Source organism: Poeciliopsis prolifica, unplaced genomic scaffold (genome assembly GCF_027474105.1).
Source record: "Poeciliopsis prolifica strain line A6 unplaced genomic scaffold, Auburn_PproV2 SCAFFOLD033, whole genome shotgun sequence".
Taxonomy (NCBI): domain Eukaryota; kingdom Metazoa; phylum Chordata; class Actinopteri; order Cyprinodontiformes; family Poeciliidae; genus Poeciliopsis; species Poeciliopsis prolifica.
In genome coordinates, this window is record NW_026562408.1 from 1,113,269 (window position 1) to 1,132,450 (window position 19,182).

The 19,182-nt window shown below is 39.9% G+C and overlaps 1 long non-coding RNA gene across 1 annotated transcript; it reads left to right on the forward strand.

Annotated features, from left to right (window-relative positions):
* The first annotated feature begins 4,486 nt into the window (after positions 1–4,486).
* Positions 4,487–6,878, forward strand: LOC129373431 (uncharacterized). The gene is made up of 2 exons (XR_008607359.1): positions 4,487–4,609; positions 5,644–6,878. It is a non-coding gene; the product is annotated as an uncharacterized LOC129373431 (long non-coding RNA).
* Positions 6,879–19,182: the final 12,304 nt, after the last annotated feature.

The following is a 19,182-nucleotide window of genomic DNA, read 5'->3' on the forward strand; positions in this document are numbered from 1 at the left end:
CACCGGTATCTGTGAGGTCTGCTGGAAACCCAACCACCAGCCAAGCGCCTCATCAGATCTCTGAAGGCGTTTTAATTATTGAAAACACACAAATCATTCATGAGGCAACAACCCAAAAGTAAAATGAAATAAAACAACAAGCAGAGTGTAGGAGGCATTGTTGTCACCACCAGAGGGCGTATTGTTTTGTTTTCTGAGTGTCTGAGGGGGAAGGCTTATTTAAGGTCCATTGTAATGGTGTTCAGGTGTTGACCATTGGGAAGAGGACGCAGTTTTTACTGTGTTTGGTTTGAGGGTTAGAAACGAACTTTTATGTATGTAAATGGAAATTATAATAAAAGACTTTCATACTAAAGAAGATCAGTATTCTGAAACTTTATCTGAACGCACGTAAAAACAAACTACACCCAGAGGCAACCACTAGTAGCCCTAAGTAGACCTTTCTCTTTGGACGCTACACAGAGAGAAACAAAAAATTAGACTAAAGGAAGAGTCGCCATAATTTTACTCCAGTAAAAATACCTGGAAAAAGTTTCCTAAAAGAGCCGCTCAAATGATCAATCATTTAATATTTATAAATTACACACAGAACAAAAGATAAAGTTACTTGGAGATTTTGGTATTTTAAGAAGCAAAATGACAATAATTCATATGAGAAACAAGAAAAAGTTTCCAATCAGTTTAATTCAATAAAAACTTGTTAAACTTGAAGCTGCAGGTTTGAGTTTATTTCTGGTTAAAACATGTTTGATTTTCATTCAGTGGGAAGAAAATCTAGAAACTTAACTCAAGCAAGAGCAGAAATACTTTATCATAAAACAACTCAACAGAAAGTTGAAAATAAAATACTCCTTATAAACAAGTTACTCCGGTAAAAGTTATTGAGTAAATGTGACAACCTCCAGCTGTGATGTGCAAATGGTTCGTAAAATATCATTATGATTCCACAGCTTTATGATTTAAAATCAATATTTTAGAGGAAATGTTGATTTTATTGTGAAGTATTTCTGCTCTTACTGAATTTTCGACCCACTGAATGAAAACAAACATTTTAATAAAAAGTAACCAGACTCTTTCTGATCTGGAAACATTTTCTTTTGCCTGATATTTATATGATTTTTTTGTTCCTCATGTGAATTATTGTCATTTTTGTCCTTCAAATGCCAAAATTTCCACTAAATATTACATCAGTCTCATGATGTAATTTTTAAATATTAAATGATTGATCATTTGATCAGTTGGGTCGACTTTTTACCAAATATTTTTTTACGTTTACTTGAGTAAAAATATGTTTGTTGCTCTGAGAGTCATCCTGATGATCAGGACAAATTTCTGCATGATACTTTTTCCTTGTGAAAGATTGAATCCTTCCTGTAGCTTCCTGTAGCTTTCTGCAGCTTTCTGTAGCTTTCTGCAGCTTCCTGCAGCTTTCTGTAGCTTTCTGCAGCTTTCTGTAGCTTCCTGTAGCTTTCTGTAGCTTTCTGCAGCTTTCTGTAGCTTCCTGTAGCTTCCTGTAGCTTTCTGCAGCTTCCTGTATCTTTCTGTAGCTTTCTGCAGCTTTCTGCAGCTTCCTGTAGCTTTCTGTAGCTTTCTGCAGCTTCCTGTAGCTTTCTGCAGCTTCCTGTAGCTTTCTGCAGCTTCCTGTAGCTTTCTGTAGCTTTCTGCAGCTTTCTGTAGCTTTCTGCAGCTTTCTGCAGCTTCCTGTATCTTTCTGCAGCTTCCTGTAGCTTTCTGCAGCTTTCTGCAGCTTTCTGTAGCTTTCTGTAGCTTCCTGTAGCTTTCTGTAGCTTTCTGCAGCTTCCTGTAGCTTTCTGCAGCTTTCTGTAGCTTTCTGCAGCTTTCTGTAGCTTTCTGTAGCTTTCTGTAGCTTCCTGTAGCTTCCTGTAGCTTTCTGCAGCTTTCTGCAGCTTTCTGTAGCTTTCTGTAGCTTTCTGTAGCTTCCTGTAGCTTTCTGTAGCTTTCTGCAGCTTTCTGTAGCTTTCTGCAGCTTTCTGCAGCTTCCTGTAGCTTTCTGTAGCTTTCTGCAGCTTCCTGTAGCTTTCTGCAGCTTCCTGTAGCTTTCTGCAGCTTCCTGCAGCTTCCTGTAGCTTTCTGCAGCTTCTTGTAGCTTCCTGTAGCTTTCTGCAGCTTCCTGCAGCTTCCTGTAGCTTTCTGCAGCTTCCTGTAGCTTTCTGCAGCTTCCTGTAGCTTTCTGCAGCTTCCTGCAGCTTCCTGTAGCTTTCTGCAGCTTTCTGCAGCTTCCTGCAGCTTCCTGTAGCTTTCTGCAGCTTCCTGTAGCTTTCTGCAGCTTCCTGTAGCTTTCTGCAGCTTCCTGCAGCTTCCTGTAGCTTTCTGCAGCTTCCTGTAGCTTTCTGCAGCTTTCTGCAGCTTCCTGTAGCTTTCTGCAGCTTTCTGCAGCTTCTTGTAGCTTCCTGTAGCTTTCTGCAGCTTCCTGTAGCTTTCTGCAGCTTCCTGTAGCTTTCTGCAGCTTCCTGCAGCTTCCTGTAGCTTTCTGCAGCTTCCTGTAGCTTTCTGCAGCTTCCTGTAGCTTTCTGCAGCTTTCTGCAGCTTCTTGTAGCTTCCTGTAGCTTTCTGCAGCTTCCTGTAGCTTTCTGCAGCTTCCTGTAGCTTTCTGCAGCTTCCTGCAGCTTCCTGTAGCTTTCTGCAGCTTCCTGTAGCTTTCTGTAGCTTTCTGTAGCTTCCTGTAGCTTCCTGTAGCTTTCTGCAGCTTTCTGCAGCTTCCTGTAGCTTTCTGTAGCTTTCTGCAGCTTCCTGTAGCTTTCTGTAGCTTTCTGCAGCTTCCTGTAGCTTTCTGCAGCTTCCTGCAGCTTCCTGCAGCTTCCTGTAGCTTTCTGCAGCTTCCTGTAGCTTTCTGCAGCTTCCTGTAGCTTTCTGCAGCTTCCTGCAGCTTCCTGTAGCTTTCTGCAGCTTTCTGCAGCTTCTTGTAGCTTCCTGTAGCTTTCTGCAGCTTCCTGCAGCTTCCTGTAGCTTTCTGCAGCTTCCTGTAGCTTTCTGCAGCTTCCTGTAGCTTTCTGCAGCTTTCTGCAGCTTCCTGCAGCTTCCTGTAGCTTTCTGCAGCTTCCTGTAGCTTTCTGCAGCTTCCTGTAGCTTTCTGCAGCTTCCTGCAGCTTCCTGTAGCTTTCTGCAGCTTCCTGTAGCTTTCTGCAGCTTTCTGCAGCTTCCTGTAGCTTTCTGCAGCTTTCTGCAGCTTCTTGTAGCTTCCTGTAGCTTTCTGCAGCTTCCTGTAGCTTTCTGCAGCTTCCTGTAGCTTTCTGCAGCTTCCTGCAGCTTCCTGTAGCTTTCTGCAGCTTCCTGCAGCTTCCTGTAGCTTTCTGCAGCTTCCTGTAGCTTTCTGCAGCTTCCTGTAGCTTTCTGCAGCTTCCTGCAGCTTCCTGTTGCTTTCTGCAGCTTTCTGCAGCTTCCTGTAGCTTCCTGTATCTTTCTGCAGCTTCCTGTAGCTTTCTGCCGTCTTTGTGTTTTGTCCTCAGAAACCTGCAGCAGATCTGCGGAGCGTCAGGCAGGTGAGTGTTTTAAAAAGCTCTGTGAGGTTTGCGTTGTGAGATGAGGAGGAAGAGAACATCTGCCGCGGCGGGTCGGGCGTCGCTTGAACGCCTCCAGCCGTGACGCTAATGGGAACGGGCAGCAAACTGGGGCACACTCTGCTAATGGGCCTCTCAAACTGGGAGGACTGGTGACCAGTGTCTTGCTTTGCCTCAGACTTTATCCTTCTTGTTTCTGTTTTTGCTTTTTTAGAGTTTATTCAGAGTTTTTCCTTCTTAATTGTCTCTGATTAGTCGGTTTCTTGTTGTTACTACTTTTCATTTTGACTTTACAGGAATAACAATTTGGATTTTGATGATTAGAGAAGAAAATACAAGAAATAATGTGACTACACTCTTAATTTGAGTTTTTTTATTGATTCATTTACAACATTGGCTTCAGCATTGAAGCATGAAGGTTTGGCTCCAATAAAATAACTTATATTATGGAAAACCATAATATTTGGTTTTCCAGACCAAATGACATGAAGTGTACCCAAACTATTGCTTCTCGTCAAAAATAATTGTTGCAAATTTCTAAAATAACAAACAAAAAACTCTGAGATGAAATAAATGTTCATTTCCAGGACATTTTGTTGTCTTCATCGTTCCTCTCCTCTGTCGATAAGAACAATATGTAAACTGTTTTTCTGTGTAAGAGAATTTAGTTTGGCTTAGTCAGTGTTATTTTAAATATATACACTAGCTTGGTGCTCTTGGGGGCCCTCTGGTGGTGTGGGGGCTCTAAACAGCCGATTAACTCGCGTATGCTTTGGGCCGGCCCGGCTAATAACAGGACATAAACCAGAAGACACAAACATTTTCTGGAAAATGGGCTCAACTTTGAGATCCCAAAGATCTCATCCTTCTCCTGAGATTTATTGTGACATAAAACCCCTGAACATTTTTGTTGGGTTTGTCGTTGCGTTTCCTGTAGAAGCTCAGCTGAGAGGAGAGGAAGAGGAGCTGATGAAGAGCGGAGCTGAGGAAGAGCGGAGCTGACGCTTTGCTTTAAACGATGTGGACAGGTGAAGACGAGAGGGCGTCAGGTCAGACTGAGGAAACGCAGCGCAAACAAAGTCTGAGACCAAGTTAGTTTCTCATGTCACTCGTTTCTTTTCTGCTCATTCCATAGAAAATCAATTCCATTCGATAATAAGGAATCGATGGCGGTTTTATTGTTTTTAGTTAAAAAATGTAAACAAAAATGGCATAAATTCAAAATATTTGACCTGATGAATCCTGACCCAGCACATAAAGTTCAAAGATTTATTTCATTTTGTGTGTTTAGTGTTGGGCATTTATTTATTTATTTTTTTTCAGTACAGATAAAGTTGGATTTATTGTGATGATAAATTAAAATTAATGTTCAGAAACAGACTAAAATGTTATGTTTTACTATTTTTTCCCCTTTTTTCTATAAGAGCAACAATAAATGTCAGTAAATTTGGAAACATGATTATATAGATTATCTGTGTGCTAGTGATATAAATCACACTAAATTTAATAAGTGGCTTATTTTAAATAGGGATGTTTTCAGACAGCAGCATGTATGTTTTTGGCTCTAGGATAATTCTGTGCCATGCAGTTACAAAATACTTGTAAAGAAATTTGTATCATTATTTCTAGTACTGCAGGATTTTGTTCCATTAAATCTTGGGTACTTATTTTTTTAAATTACAATAAAAGTCTGAGAATGGTGGGAGAAAAACTAATTTCATCTGAAAAACATGTCCAGCATTTCAAACCAGATTCAGAGCCGGGCCTTCTGGGGTCATAGATACAATAAATATGCTGAGAAAAAGCAAACAAACTGAGATTTAATCTTTATTTCTAGATGCCAGATGCAAAAAACGGTTTTAAATGTGCTTCAAAACTTAAGTAAACAGTGATTGAAAGCCTCAGCAGAGAGGAACAGGTGGAGGTCTCCCTCTGTTGCTTTTGGATGATGCACCTGAATCAACTCCTGCAATGCATAAAAATTGATTTTTTTTATCCTAATCAATGCAGTTTAAGAATCTGCCAACCAGAGCGGGACTGAGGCAAATCAATCAGCAGAGCTGTGTGGAATACCAGAGTAAGTGGTTTGTTCGCGCTGACGGATGAATTCTTCCTCCTCCTGCAGAAATGAAGCATCAGGCTCCAGGCGGCCATCTTGAACAGAACCAGAGAGGACGCCTGATCGGGTCGCAGCAGAGAGGAGGAATCAAGGATCAGAACCCGACGGCGGATTAACTTGAGCAGCAGAAAACCCAACATATTTAAAAAGTAAAGGTAAAAAGTATTTGATAAAAAGTCAACTCAGGTACTGATGAGCTGATCAAATTATCAATCAATCTATGAAAGTAAAAGTTGAGGTAAAAATTATCCTTTTCAAAAAAGTAACTCCAATACATGTAACTGAGTAAATGTATTTTATCAGCCATAGTAGAACTGAGAGATTTATAACGATGTAAAGGTCAATAACTGATCAGGTTTTTGTTTTCAATATCACATTTCCTGCTTCATCCAGTTTTCACTCCTTTGTTTTTCGTTTGTTAGCTGTGAGAAGCTAAGCGGCTAACGTCTTTCCTCTGCCTCCATCTCCCAGAATGCTGTGCGGTTCTGGATCAGATTTCAGTGAAATTACTGAAACTTTTTTCAGATGTTTTATCAATTGATATTAATATTGATGTGCAATAAACCATTAATTAACAGTGAAACATATTTTTTCCAGATTTTCCGAGCTTTAATTGACGCTCCTGATTGGTGGCTGATTTAGTCAGAAAACACAAGATGATCGTTTGAGTTGCAACGTTAACAGTTTTCATCTCAGCAAAAAAAAAAGCTTATTTTTTTCTGTCATTCTGTCCTTCTGTGTTGTCTTGTTTATTCAAATTAAATTGTTTGTCTCTCTCCGTATTAATTATAAACTACAAACATTTAGTGAACTGGTTGTTAAAGAACCTTCTTCCATCTTGTGTTTTCTTTCTGTAACTGTTTGAGTCTCTGCTGCCTCTGTTCTCTCTCTGTCTGGATTTTCTTTTTCATTTTTATTTCTCACAGGGCAATATTTCCAAATTGGTTCTGGTTTTGGAGAAATGTCTGAAATCCCAGAGACAGTGATGCTCTAAGATGAATTAAAAGGTTTGTAATCAAAAGATTATAGAGTTTTTGTAAAATGTCATTTTTCAAAATGACATTTTGAGCCACAGAAACTCATCTGACTGATTCAACTGAATCTCTAAAGGTTTTAGATGGCAGTGAGGTCACAAAGTATTCTTTATTTTAAATGTTTGTGATGTAATTGTACTGTTTCAAGTGTAATTGTGCAAATTTTTATGTTTATTAAAGAAAATACTAAGAAATAATGTGACTTGATTTAAGCATTTATGTTGATTTATTTAGACACATTTGGTACTTAATCGTCAAACTCCAATTAAATAACATTGATGAGCAAATCATTAGAAATCTATTTCTGTCACCAAGTAATAAAAACACTAAATCTTACCATCTTAGTTCCCTTAAAGTAAGATAAATAACTTACAAGTAACATTTTTAGTAAGTTATATGAGCTTGTTTTACGTCAACAATTATTGATGAAAATGTTTGAGTTTCACTGGCAGAATATTTTACAGAGAACCGTTACCTAGCAACCCCGGCCACGCCCAGCCCGTTACCTAGCAACCCCGGCCACGCCCAGCCCGTTACCTAGCAACCCCGGCCACGCCCAGCCCGTTACCTAGCAACCCCGGCCACGCCCAGCCCGTTACCTAGCAACTCCAGCCATAGTTCCACTGTCAGATTATTTGACTTTTAATCTGGAAAATGTCTTGATGAGGGAAATAATCTGCCAATGGAACCAGAACATTTTCATTGATAATAAGGAATTATTGGAAAGTATTTTAGTTTTGTTCTACAAACTAGACCAGAAATACTTGGTGAGATTTTGTGTTTTTGCAGCGAACAAACAAAAACCTTTTTGATATTAAAGGAAATGTTTTTGCAGGACTTTCGGCCGTGTCTTTCCTCTCTCCTATCACTCTGTAAAAATGTCTCAGATGATCAAACAATGTCTTTTCTCTCACATGGCTCGTTCTGGATTACTCACCTGTTCCTCCCTGCAGGCCTATTAAGCCTCTCTACAGTCATGGCCGCCGCCCGGCCGCCGCCCGGCCAGCTCTGCATTCATTATGGTCATTAACTTCTGGACTGAAAATGAATGGTGGAATAATACAATTCAGAGAAATCTGAAACTGCCTTTTACCAAGGGGCCGTATGAGGATAGCAGGCAATTTCACATCTCATTCGCCAGAAGTGTTCTTATTGAATATGAGACGACTGGGAGAGGAGAATAGCAATGTGGTTCCTTACATTTCACCCGGATAGATGGAGGCCGGATGTCTGTGCGCTCCTCCCCATGTATCACACATCGCCCTGGCTGGACCCATTGTTGGAGATAATATGCTCTTAAAAGCTTCCTTTCTCTTCTGGGCTGAAAACAGGATCCTCCATTCAGAGCGAGTCCTTTACCTGCCCCCGCCAACCAGACAGCGGCGTTAGTTAATTTTTCAGGAGGACGTGCAGCATTGTACCGCCGCTCATTTCAATCTCAGCCGACAAGGAGTCCCTGTCGTCTTTGGGCTCTTTTCTCTGTTCTGATCCATCAATAAAAACAGGGCCAGGTAATGGCTTATAATGGCTTATAATCCTTTCAACCCTCTGCTGACCTTCTCCCTGAGATCCATGGAAATGAGTTCACACACCAGGACTATTTGCTCCGTCTTTCCTGTGGACATGAAATCCTCAGCAAAACAAAAGATTACACTTTTCAGCCCATCACGAAAAGCTGAAATGAGAAGATTTTTCCTTTGGATTTGAATCAAACAGGCTGCAAGGCCACAAATCATCATTCAGATTTTTTATATATGATTTTCTTTTATAATGGTACTACTGCAAAAACACTCAATTTTACCAAGTAGTTTCTATTTAAAATGAGATCAAACCAACTTCAGAGGGCAAAGTACCAAAAAACAAATAAAAAGAGCAGCTCTATTTCAACATGGTTTAAAATCAATAACTAAAAGCAGCCGTCCAGGAAATTACTAAGAGTAAAACATATCTGGTAAAAACTCAACTCAGCTTCTAACTGATCAAATTATCAATCCTGTAACAATTAAAAGTGACATAATCAGAAGGACCAAAATATAAAGTTCAGCAGGAATCTTGGTATTTTAAGGTCCAAAATGACAAAAAGAAACAAAACTAGGCAAAATATTTTTTTTCCCAATTTAGTTTCTTCCAGTTTAAAACTTATGAAACTTTAAAAAACTGCAGGTGTGTCTTTGTGGCAGAAAACCCAGAAGTTTTACTTCAGTAAGACCAGAAACACATCATAAAGAGGTTACAAATTAATTCCCAAATCTGACTGACTTACATGGAACATTTCAGATACATGAGCTTTTTGTAAGCAAATTATTCCTGAATATTGATTTATAGGTGAAATAATCTGCCAGTGGAATCTGTGACTCTTTATTATTTCTTAAATCAAGCACCTATTTGGTCCTAAAGTTAGTTTTCTTACTTCAAATATATTTGTCCTAAAAACTGGATCAAATATACTTGGTAAGATTTTGTGTTTTTGCAGTGATTGATGCAAATTTGTTGATGAGCTGAAGGTTCAATTCCAGCTTCCTTCTGTCGCATTTCCCTGAGCAAGGCACTTAACCCCAGGTTACAATCTGTTTATTATTGTTACAATCTTTACATGTTGGTGAGAGTTAATGTATTTACTGTTCATAAGAACCGAGCAGGCAGATAAATGAGACGTTTCTGTGTTTTGGTACCAGCAGAAACAGCCAGGTTTGTTCAGGATGTGTAAGTGTGTTAACATTGATCCAGGCCTGCTTTGGTGACAGGGACTGAGAAGAAAAGCATAAATCCTATTTTATCTGGCCTTTATTTGGTCACCTGTCAACATCCATATTGATTTCAGTCTTTTTTATGAAAGCTTTGATATGTTTCCAGTCTATCAACCTGGACAGGTGCTTCAAGTTCTCTGGAGATTTTTTAACAAGTAGGGAAAAAAACCAATAACTCAGATTTTAGCTGGTATTTCTTCTTCTTGTTGTTGTTACATAAATCATACGTTTTACATACACAGAATAAAATACATTTTTGTCTCTCCATCTGAAGTTATATCAGACCAAACTTTTCTTGGTTTGGATTCATTTTTTTAAACTCCAGAAGTTGCAAAGAACAGTTTGAAGTTTGTACAGATTATGATTAAGAATAATTGTCTTTAAATAAACTGTATGAAGAGCCAGTTTTCAGGCTGCTTTTCCTTGTAAGATCCACCTGAAATGATTGTGATCAGGGTTTGTAAACACCAAAGCATCGACTTCGTTATCTTTAAGCCACTTTACAGCCAATTACCTGTGAGCTTTGGGTCACTGGCTGTTCGGAGGAGCGATCTGTTCCCAACCTTATCTTTCTGGTTACATGTGCCTAATAAAAGCTGAATGTACCATGATTAAATATTGAATAATGCTTAACTCGACTATTGACATAAAAGCAAAATGAAAACCTTTCATCAGAGTGTGCAGCTTAAATTGGTCTCATGCCAGTAAACAATGCATGATGACTGCTGCTGTCCTAGCAACACTGACTCCGGTTTGTGACTCCAACAGTCACAAACCGGAGTCATTACTCTAAATAACTTTGCACTCAGATGAAAAGAGATGCTAAACTTAGCAGAGATTGTATACATTGCAGAGCACATAGTGAACGACTAACGCTGCGGATGGCTGTTCATGGTTCCTCATACCTGGGAAAATGACCATAAGAAACCAGCATTGAAAGTGAAAGATATTTCTGTGCTTATTCTGAAAGTATTTACTTGAAAAACAAGATCATGGTTACAATCAGGAAAAGTCAAAGGATAAGTTGGCTCACAGTTTTAAAAGTGTAACTGTATAGAAAGTTAGATGCTTTAACTTGTTGGCTCACTTTGATCATTTTATCTTCTTACCTTTGTGTAAGTATTTCTGAACACAGCAGTGATGGATTAGCTCTACTGTTAATCTGTCAGAGAATTGGTGGTGGGGTTGCCTTATTTTTTTAATTAACTGAAACACAGAGTCCTGCAGAACATCTACATGTTAAGGTTGTCATAGTCAAGCTAGCATGACTGATCTACTTCCTTTTCTGTTGCTACTTTTTAGTTAAAACTTTTTTCCTATCTTGTTTTCTAGTTGTAGTGTTGACAATTAGTAGCAACACTCTGTGATCCTTTTCTTTTGTACATATCACACATATATTTAAGATTTACTGCGATATGTTGACATCCTGACAGCTAACACCAATGCTAATTGTCGTAGCGAGCAGCGTTTTGCCCTGAAACACCAACATGGGGGCTGTATCTTAAGCATGTGACGTCTTAAGCATAAACCATAAAGAAGCCAGCATACAGTATCTGAGTCTGTGTTTTTTCACTTTCCTTTCAGTGTCTTCATTTGTAAGAATCTATTTCTCTGCTTCCAAAAATTCCTGCACTAAAAAGCAAAGCCAAAGCCGATGAGTCCAGCTGTCTGCTGCTGCGTTGACCAATGCACCAGATGCTTCACCTTCCTCCATGATGCCTCCCGTCCCCTTGCAGTGAACACATCCTGGATGTGCCCCCTGACTGTCTAATGTTGCCTCTCTCGCATCGCCCATCAGTGTTCATGCGTGTTTCTAAAGCAGACGCCACCACCTGGAAAATCACTGACCTTTATCTGCTGTCTCCGCCCTCCATCAGACAAAATGGCTTCTCATTAATAGTTCATTGAATGACTTCCTTTGTTTCTCCCTCTGTTTTCCCCAAACACTTGTTTTCAGGTAGTTGCCTCACAATGTGCACTCATTTACCCCCAAAGCTCACCATTAACCTTCGGAGAAGCAGCTCAGCTTTCAATTGTTTTCAATTTCCCCTCTTTGATTTCATTTATTTTATTCGACGAATCATTCCTGTTGTGTTGTCAGTCGGACTCCTTCTCCAGCTCTGTGGCACTCTGATGTCTTCTTTTTTCCCAGTACTTGTATGTCTTGGAGCTGTTTCTTTGTTTTTGGTACCAGTGCTGGTCTTGCAGGTGGGATGTGAGCAGTGTGGAAATGGAGGATAGATGCAACTCGGGGAATCAGGCCCTGGGGCTGGAGCTTTATGAGACACTAAAATGATCTTCAGAAGAGCCAGATTCTGGGTCATTGCTTCAACGCTCCGGGTGTGATGCAAAGGACAAAAAGTCGATCAGATTCACCTTTTAAATGGGGATACTAAATGATAACAAGATTTGTTGCTCATACCTGAAGAGGTTTAAAACTTTAGCACTCATATAAACATCTTACTATTAGCTCGCATCACCATAAATGCACAGTTTTGATTTAGAGAAAATTTGACTTGCAGCAAATAATAACAGCAGAGGAGGGAAGTTATTGGTTTCCCCTCTAGAACAGAGATAAAAATACAATCTGCAGCTCTGAAGTCGTAGTTTCATGACAGGCAGTTAATGGTCTTCAATATCAGTAATGGAAAGGACATAGTGGGTAGTTTGAATATCCAAAAGATACTGTCTGTCACATTACACTGTAATAATTCAGGAATGGATTCCAGCAGCAGCAATCTGAAACTAAGCCTTGTTTATACTCATCTATTTGTCATGTTTTCCACACAGTATATTAAAAACAGTAATTATGCCCATTCTTTTTATCATGTCATGTGAAATTATCTGCAGCAGCGACACCAATTTCAATCACAAATCTTCTTGCCTTAACGAGTCTCGTACTTAAATATGCAGTGTTTTTAGCAAACCTTGAAATGTTTCAGTTTCTGTCTTCATGGAGAAGCAGCCCAATTAAAAGACTTTTTGTTCTGAGTTGTATCTAAGCACAAATAGAATATGAAAACTTCCCAGCAAAAAGAAAAGGGTGAGAATGTATAAAAATCGGAGCAAAATATTTTTGATGAAGAATTTTAAATTGCACAAATTCAGTTTAGTCAAAAAATAAAAGTAAGATTAATCTGAATCCCATAACCTCTTAGTTCAAAACTATAATTTATTAAATATGTTAATCAAATATGTATGAAAAATCTCAAATTAACAAAGAACTGCAGAAAAGAGCATCTTCAATGCAACTGTAATTCACGGTGTACAGGTTGCTATGGAAAAACATTAGTCTCAACATCAGTAGTTGAGACTGATGGTGGGTCGCCAGTAGAGGGCGCAAGGGCGTCTCCCTACCACCCACTACATTACCTCAGGTAAGATATGGAGAAAAATAAAAATGGGTGGGATAATAAAATTTATCCCAGAACTAAAAAAAAAATAAAAAAGTAAATAAATAAATATATATATATATATATATATATATATATATATATATATATATATATATATATATATATATATATATATATATATATATATATATATATATATATATAATGAGCTGAAAGAAAAAAGAAAAGGGTGAGAATGAGCTGAGCTACAACTCAGCATCAGTGATCCTTGAGATACTTGGCTATAAGAGCAACCATGACCCAATACCCACCATGGAAAAGACGGTTAGAGGCTAAAATCAAGGTAACAAGGAGGGAAGTGAGCCAACTGTCAGAGCTCCACAAGGGTGCAATGAAAAGACCAGTACCCAGAAAGTACAGGCAGATGCCCATACCTGAAGCACTCGAGACTGCCAAACAGAGGCTCCAAGCCTTGGCCAGCCGCCTAAAGAGATACACAAGGGAGAATGAATCCAGAAGGATTAACCGGCTCTTCTCCACTCAACCAGCTAAGGTGTACTCTCAATGGCAGGGTAACAATAACAACAGAGCAGACCCACCAAGGCTGGAGACGGAACAATACTGGAAAGGCATATGGGAAAGGGAGGCGTCCCACAACAGCAATGCACAGTGGCTGATCTCTCTACGAGAGGACCACAGCAACCTCCCTGAGCAAGCCCCGGTAACCATCACTGTGACAGATGTCCAAGAAAGAGTCTCAGGTATGAAAAACTGGACAGCACCAGGGCCTGACATGATCCATGCCTACTGGCTAAAGAAACTCACTGCTCTCCATGAGCGAATGGCAGCCCAAATGAACCAGCTGCTACAAAGTGGGACTCACCCTGAATGGTTAACTGAAGGGCGGACAATCCTAATCCAGAAGGATCCATCAAAGGGTCCAGTCCCACCCAACTACCGACCAATAACCTGCCTCTCCACAACCTGGAAGCTCATGTCAGGCATCATAGCGGCCAAGATAAGCAAACACATGGATAAACACATGAGCACGGCACAGAAGGGTATCGGTGTAAATAGCAGAGGAGCCAAACACCAACTCCTCGTAGACCGCACAGTTGCCCGAGACTGCAAAACCCGACACACCAACCTGTGCATGGCTTGGATTGATTACAAGAAAGCCTATGACTCAATGCCGCATACTTGGATCATTGAATGCTTAGAGATGTATAACATCAACAGGACTCTGAGAGCCTTCATTGCAAACTCGATGAGGCTGTGGAAAACCACCCTTGAAGCCAACTGCAAACCACTTGCACAAGTGTCCATCAAATGTGGCATATACCAAGGAGATGCTCTGTCCCCGCTACTGTTCTGCATAGGCCTGAACCCCCTCAGCCAAGTTATCAACAAGACTGGCTACGGATACAGACTCAAAAATGGGGCCAATATCAGTCACCTACTCTACATGGATGACATCAAGCTGTACGCCAAGTGTGAGCGAGACATCGACTCACTGATCCACACCACCAGGATCTACAGCACTGACATTGGGATGTCATTCGGACTAGAGAAATGTGGTCGGCTGGTCACAAAGAGGGGGAAGGTCATCCACACAGAAGGGGTCTCACTCCCAGAAGGAACAATAGCAGACATAGAGGACAGTTACAAGTACCTAGGTATACCACAAGCAAATGGCAACCTCGATGAGGTCACAAGGAAAGGAGCCACAGCTAAATACCTCCAACGAATAAGGCAAGTCCTGAGAAGCCAGCTCAATGGCAAGAACAAAATCCGTGCGATAAACAGCTATGCCTTGCCAGTAATCAGATACCCTGCTGGAATAATTAGCTGGCCAAAGGAGATAAAAGCCACAGATATTAAACCAGAAAGCTACTAACAATGCATGGAGGGTTCCATCCCAAATCCAGCACCCTGAGACTGTACACGAGCCGCAAGGAAGGAGGCAGAGGACTAGTGAGTGTGAGAACCACTGTCCAGGACGAAACAACTAAGATCCATAAATACATCAGGGACAAAGCCTCAACAGACAATGTGCTCAGTGAATGTCTCAGACAACAGGGAACGGAGGTTGAGGTGCCAGAGATACCATCATGGGAGGACAAACCCCTACATGGGATGTACCACCAGCAAATAACCCAAGTGGCTGATATCAGTAAATCCTACCAATGGCTGGAAAAAGCTGGACTCAAGGACAGCACAGAGGCCCTCATCCTGGCAGCCCAGGAACAGGCCCTAAACACCAGAGCAATAGAGGCCCAGATCTACCACACCAGACAAGACCCAAGGTGTAGGTTGTGCAAGGAGGCCCCTGAGACAGTCCAGCACATCACAGCAGGGTGCAAGATACTGGCAGGGAAAGCGTACATGGAGCGACATAACCAAGTGGCAGGCATAGTGTACAGAAACATCTGTGCAGAATATGGACTGGAAACCCCAAGATCAAAGTGGAAAACACCCCCAAAGGTGGTGGAGAACGCCAGAGCTAAGATCCTGTGGGACTTCCAGATCCAGACAGACAAAATGGTAATGGCGAACCAACCAGACATTGTCGTAGTGGATAAACATCAGAGGAAAGCCGTTGTGGTAGATGTAGCAATACCAAGTGATTGCAACATCAGGAAAAAGGAGCACGAGAAACTAGAGAAATACCAGGGCCTCAGGGAGGAACTGGAGAGGGCCTGGAAGGTGAAGACCACAGTGGTGCCTGTGGTCATCGGGGCCCTCGGGGCAGTAACCCCCAAACTGGAGCAGTGGCTACAACAGATCCCAGGAACAACATCAGACATCTCAGTCCAGAAATGTGCAGTCCTTGGCACAGCCAAGATACTGCGCAGACCCCTCAAGCTCCCAGGCCTCTGGTAGAGGACCCGAGCTCAGAGGATAAGAACCACCCGCGGTGGGTGAGAAGGGAATTTTTATATATATATATATATATATGTGTGTGTGTGTGTGTGTGTGTGTGTGTGTGTGTGTGTGTGTGTGTATTTTTAGTTCTGCAATTGAATTGTTTCCTAATTAATGATGATTAAAGTTGTTTAAGGAAATTGGTGACGTATTTCAGCCCTGCGCATGCGCAGTAGCTTCTCTTTCATATAAGAGTTCTGACTATCAGTGCGACCTCGTCAGATTTTCCTACCGGCATTAACACTGTGGCAAGCCGTTTTAACATAAAATCGGTTCCGTCTGACTATCCGTAATTACATTCCAGATATCTGAAAATGTATTTTGACTAGACAAAACTACATTTTGACTATCCGGAATGGTAATTTAAGATATCTGCATTTACATTCTGACTAGTAAGAATAATAATTAAAGATATCTTCAATTAAATTATGACTAGTCAAAACTACAATCGAGATATCTTGAATTTACTTTTTGACTAGTCATAATTTAATTGTAGATATCTGAAATGTGTATTTCAGATAGTCAGTAATTCATTGTAGATATCTTGAATTGAAGTCCCCATACAAATCAATGGTAAATCTGACGTCATTTTGACTAGTCAGAATGTAATTAGAGATATCTCAAATAGGTATTTTGTCTAGTCAAAATATAATTAGAGATATCTTAAATTGCAAAAATGTCTAGTCATAAAACAATTTGAGATATCTGGAATGTAAGGGCGGCAAAACCGAATTTATGTTAAAACGGCTTGCCATATTAACACTAAATACTTTGTCGATCGGAGCTTTAGGAAGTTCGGCCCATTTACTTGCTGAATGGCGGATCTGCCACTTTTAATATTGCGACTCAGTGACGTATGGTGACGCACCATACGTCATTTACATACCGCCACCCTTCCGTGGGGGCCACGTCGGAGCTGACATCACAATTCGTCTGAAACGATTTGACAGAAATACGAAATGGAGGAAGATAAATTAAGTTACTTCTTTAACACCATATAGTTAGAAGAACAGAAGATGAAAGTACCCAGGAGAAGGTAGAGGACGAGGACGAGCTCGGACCGACGGGCCAGCATCACAACAAGGCGAGCCTAGCTAGCAAGAGGCTAGCTAGGCTAATGCGGCCTCCAGGACCCAGCGTGGATTAACACAGGTTTGACTGATCAGGTGAGTAACAAGCTACATGTATGGTTTACGTTTTTACAATGTTTTTAATCAAAGTCGTTCTGTATTGTGAAAAAAGGGAAACAACATTTTATAAGCGTTATAGATGCTAATTTGCTTTGTTGCTATTAAATTGACGGTCTGAATGCGTTGGCCGTGATTTCTATACAGGAGAAGCTCGTTAAAATCTTTCCTGACTTCAGTATTTAATATCTATGTCTTTATATAAGCGAGTGAGTTAGTTGATCCAAAGCCCAGCCTTACGCTGTATTATTATGAGAGATGTTTTTTTGGTCACTTTTTTTGTTACCCTTCATGATTATTAAAATTAGTTTCATGGCAATAAGTTCAGACTCGTTAGAAATTAGTAACTCAGACAGTTTAATTGATCTAGTCCTGATCCACACTTCAAAGCGTCACCATGTTAAACTTTTGTCTGTAGTTTATGTTGAACTGAAACTCCTGCTGTTTGTTTTCGGTTTGCAGTTCTGCTCTCATCAGACAGAAAACAATCGGTTGATTAGGAATCTTTTGTTATTTTAACGAAAGTCATCAAACCTCCAAGATCATCCTGATGAATCAGAATCAACCAATCCCTTAATCTACACCTCTGCTATCTCCCAATCAATAAACCCTGGAGCTCATTTAATCTGACCACCATCTACATGGAGAGAAAGGCTTTCGCTTAGCACCGACAGGTATATGATATTGATTGGGACGAGATAAAGCTTGTCCTCTTCAATCATGCAGGGGAGATTGGGCCTGTGAGGTTTGGCTGTGGAGCCCAGTCTGCTGTGTGCACAGCCACTCGAGTAAAAAGCTGTGATAATGAAGAGTGTGGATGAAAAAGGGAGCAAATAAACAGACAAATTTGTCCTTCCCATTTCGAGGAAGCAGTGAGTTGATGTCTGAAAGAGCAGAGAGTCGCTGCAGGGTCAGGGGTCACCTCTGTTCAGCCTGTCACGATGACACACTGCTGGACGATAAGTCGTCCCAGAAGTTCTTGCGATAAATGATAACATTGTTGCCTTGAGACAATTTTAAAGTAAATAATTGTATAATAATGTAAGAACACATTCTCACAGACCAATAAACTTTAAATTTTAATTAACATTTCACACTGGAACTGGAAGATATTTTAAATATCCCAAATAAATAAATAAAATAACATAAACAACAAACAAAATGAATTCTAAACAAAAGTTTAGTAAAGGCCAAAACACCAGAGTGAAGATGTTTGTCATCTAGTTTTTGGAGAGAAAAGAGAAAAATGATAAAACATTAAAATGGAAATTATTGAGTTTATTTTAATTTATCATGTGATTAATTGATCCTATTAAGGTAAGCTCACTCTTGCAGTTTTCACCAGTTATGACAGCATTTCCACAAACCCGACTGACGTCTTCTTACATGTACACTTTGTGTGTTTTCCACGGCATCTGGGGGAATTTTATGGATATATTAAACATTTCAATATGTTTTTTCCCTATAATGGAAAACACAGTTGGCAAACAAAAAGCACAACAAAATTATCAAGTGTGATTTAAAAATCACAATTCTAGTTCAATTGGCAGATTATTTCACTTATGCAATAAAAATGTCTTGATATAAGTGAAACAATCTGTCTAGAACTTATGAATCAATATTAAGGAATTTTTTACGTGAAACGAGCTCATATATCTTACTGAAAAATTACTTCTAATTTAGTCTTATTTCAAGTGTGCTAAGATATTTGCACTAAAAACTGGACCAAAATACTTGGTAACGTTTTGTGTTTTTATATATGTATATATATCTTGTTTCATAATTGAATTTTTCTGTTTTGTTTATTTACACAAATGAACTCAAGCCACAGTATCTTTATATCTTCCTAATCATCTGTGTGTTCATGTGTTCAGAACTGAATAATTACAGTTTACAGATGTAATCCTGCTTTTATTGGTTATTTTTCTTCTAATTTACATTTTCATTTCCTGTCTCGGCTCATTTCTGTCTCGTTCTGCCTGTCGCTCTTATCTGACAGCACAACACGGCCCAAAGTAGAGTCAGCAGGACCTGATCAATACTCATGCAAATCAGGATTTGGAGCAAACATTTTGCTTTTCCAAAACAACAGTAAGCATATGAAAATAAAACACACTTAAAAATATGTGTTGTTTGTTAATACTTTATCATTTAATCATTCTGATATCATGCAGTTCACTTTTCTGCCTGTAGGGTTACAATATAAAATGGATCCGTCATTTTGGACTTGGACGGTCAGAACATTGTGTATTTTCTACCTGCTGAGGTAGAAAAGATCGGCTCCACCTGTAAATAT